Here is a 3,534-nt window from a genome sequence, read left to right on the forward strand (position 1 = left end):
TTATTTTTGTAATAATTTTTATGTGGTCCATAACAGAGATTTCTCTCTTCCTTTTTCTTTTCTTTCTTTGAGACAAAGTTACTCTATTGATCAAGCTAGAGTTCTATGGCATCAGCCTAGCTCACAGCAACCTCAAACTCCTGTGTTCAAGCAATCCTCCTGCTTCAACCTCCTGAGTAGCTGGGACTACAGGTGACCACCACAACATCCAGCTAATATTTTTTCTATTTTTAAATAAAGGTTTGGTTTCATTTTTCTCAGGCTGGTCTCAAATTCCTAAGATCAAGCAATCCTCCCGCAGCAGTCTCCCTGAGTGCTAGGATTACAGGAAGGAGCCACCATACCTGGCAAGAAATTTCTTTGTTTTTTTTTTTTGTTTTTTTTTGAATAATGAACATTTATTACATGAACTAAGACAGGAAAGAGGAAGACTTCTTGCTTGTAGCACATTGGGCACGGCGCCAGTCATGTGCATGAAGGCTGGCAGGTCCAAACCCAGGGCCAGCTAAAAAATGACAACGGCAGCCAAAAAAACAGGAGAGAGGAAGAATTATTTGCCTTTCCGGGCCTTGATTTTCCTCAGATAGAACTCCAGCTCTTTGCCTTCTAGCACATAGCCATCTGCTCCGCCACACCGGCCTGGTCTTGATTCAATGCATGCAAGAAGCTTGCCCTGCTGGAACTGCTCCTCCAGAAGAATGCTTATTTTGGCTTTCTTTTTCCTTTCATCATATTTCTTCTGAATTTTTTTTGAACGTTTTTTTGTTTAAAATCTCTTCTTCTTCTGGAGTCAGCTTGGCTCCTTTCTTGCGGCCCAGGGGCAGTGCATAGTGGGACTCATACCACTGTCTGTATGGTGTGCTGTCAATAAGCACAATGCAGTTCTTCACCAAGGTCTTGGTACGAACCAGCTCATTATTGGATGCATTGTAGACAACATCAATGATCCTTGTTTTCCTAGTACAACACTCTGAGCCCCAAGAGAAGTTTTCCACATCCAGCCTCAGGGCGCGGTATTTCTTGTTACTTCCCCGGACATGGACTGTATGTATTCAGCGGGGGCCAATCTTAGTGTTAGCTGCGGGGCGTCCCAACTCATACTTACGCTTCTTGTGGTAGGGCTTTCTCTTGCCCCCGGTCTTGTGGCGCTTGTGCCAGTTGTCCGGAGAGATGCCCATCGCTCGGCGCTGGCTAGAAAGAGCAAGAAATTTCTTTGTTAAAATAATATTAATAGAGATTTTGAAAAATGTATAACTTAATATATATCTCTATAATGTTGCATCTTCCTATGAAAATATGGTCTATCTTTTCATTTGTTCTGATTTTTTTTATTATTCTCAGCTACGTTTTACTTTTTAAAAATATAAATCTTCTACATTTCCTTAATATGAATCCCTACATATGTACTTTATCATTTATGCCTTAGTTTCCTGTATGTTCAATAGGATAATAGTAGCAAGGTTTGAAACACATCATATATGTACATGATAATAAGTAGTACTCATTATAACTTTTTAATGTGTCTGCATCAGTATGTAAACGGCAGAGAAAACAGTGTATGAAAAGGACTTTTTTAGCCACCAGCAAAGTCTAGTTTTTTTTGTTGTTGTTCATTCTCTGATACATTTTTCCCCATTTTTTCAACTTTTGCTTATGTCATTCAATTGTCAAATAAGACAGATATAGTAAATATGACTTAGATAAGGAAGATCTAACCACTATAGATAAGAAATCACTGGGCAGGGACTCTGTCACTAAAGTAGGCCAGGGGCTCACTAGAGGGTAAGTGAGGGGTGTGGTTCTAAGAGAATAATTCACTTAAATAGCACTTTTATTTTAACACCAACTAATGGGAGGTGAGAGGAAAGGGCTAAGAGGTTTTTTTTTTCTTTTAAGGAAAATAGAGTATTAAGTGTGACTAAATATCACCTAACTATGATTTTTAGACTTTATTTTACTATATTATGCTGTGTAAGGTTGCTATATCAAACTATTATATTTAGGATGTATAGGACATATGCTTAGATCAATGGGAAATCAGATTCATTGAGAGAACCTTGGTCATGGGCTGGAAGCTCCGCTGTTTCCTGTCTTCATCCAGTAGAGCTGGCTAATGACAAACACAGTTCCTGGGTGTCATGAAAACTTATCTAAATACTTGTCTTATCAACCAACAGCAACCAGAGGCGAACATCATAGTTAACCACCGAAGGTTCTATACAAGACATTTCATGTTTATATAAACCAAACTATACATTGCAACCAGTTCACCACAGATTGTTCGAGAATTGATTTAGTTAACAAATATTTTTTGAGTGCTTGTGAAAAGGCAACACCATGTGGGGAATGAAGCAGTGTGTGGCAGGCACAAATCTCCCCTCATGGGTATGCAGTCTCCTGGAGAGTCAGGGACAAGTGTTCAGTCACACAAACAAGTCTATCATTGCTAACTGTTGAAAGTGCTCTGAGGGGAAAGCACCGGGATTACCAATAGGAGTAATAGGAGGTAATGGCTTCATCTGGCATAGAGATGGGGGAGGACATGTTAGAAGAGAAGGATTCCCTCAGGAAGAATGAAAGCATGGATGAGGTGACGTTTTGAAATATTCTCCAGGTGCTCACTTATGCTGAAGTATGTCAAGAGCTCTTGCTCTCTGTAGTGGTTTGGTCCTCTGGTTATGTGGAGGGATGCTGCTGGGTGGGAAGATTCTGTTCTGGTTACAAACAGGGGGAAGCAGAGAGTCCTGCTATCAAGGATTCCAAAATGTGAGTTCCCAGGTGTGTTCAGAATGGCCACAGACCGAGGTTCTGTCATGCCTATTTGCCCTCTCTTTTGTCTTTAAGTGATTCTAGAAACCCTCTCCTAATTCTATTCCTACTGCCCTCCTCCTCACCCTCTTTTCTCCAGAGGAATAGCCATTCCTCTCTCTGTGACCTTGGCCCAGAATTTTGCTGTCAGGGGAATGACTATGCAGGCAGAATGGGGACTAAAGACCCCATTTTTAGAAACGGAAAACACACTTTGAAAAAGGGAAAAACAGAAAAATAATCTGAGCAAGGTGGAATAAAAACAGGTTAGCTGCTAAATTCCTTATGTGAGCAGTTCTTGCTTTTCCTAGAAGCCTGACCTGTAGGCAATACAGCTTGCAAACGCCCCTGCTGCATCTGTGAACACTCTGAAGAAACAATGGCTGCAGAGGAAGCTGTGGGCAAGGCCTGACAAGAAACATTAACTAGGCTGTCTCCTGCCCAGTTATCAGTTAAAGCAAATACCGATTGTGGAGATTTATATTTGGCCAGGGCAGAGATCAAGGGAATAGCTCGAGTCCTGAAATGTGGGCTAGGAGAGTATCCCCTATCACAGAGGAAAACCCTCTGAGTAAAAATCAGAAGAAAATTTTTCTCTCTCACTGATTCCTCAGAGGAGACTGACTGCACCAGTGGTGTTTTACTCCACAGTGAACTAGTGGGATTAACACCCCGCCTAAGGAATCTGTGTTGTGTGACCACAGACAGGAGGCTGCCCCCACACAA

At 41.4% G+C, this 3,534-nt stretch overlaps 1 pseudogene across 1 annotated transcript; it reads right to left on the reverse strand.

Annotated features, from left to right (window-relative positions):
* Positions 1-495: 495 nt before the first annotated feature.
* Positions 496-1,195, reverse strand: LOC128598546 (40S ribosomal protein S8-like; annotated as a pseudogene). Its single transcript, XR_008383655.1, has one exon. The product of XR_008383655.1 is annotated as a 40S ribosomal protein S8-like (transcript).
* Between the last annotated feature and the right edge of the window lie 2,339 nt (positions 1,196-3,534).

Source organism: Nycticebus coucang, chromosome 11 (assembly GCF_027406575.1).
Source record: "Nycticebus coucang isolate mNycCou1 chromosome 11, mNycCou1.pri, whole genome shotgun sequence".
NCBI lineage: Eukaryota > Metazoa > Chordata > Mammalia > Primates > Lorisidae > Nycticebus > Nycticebus coucang.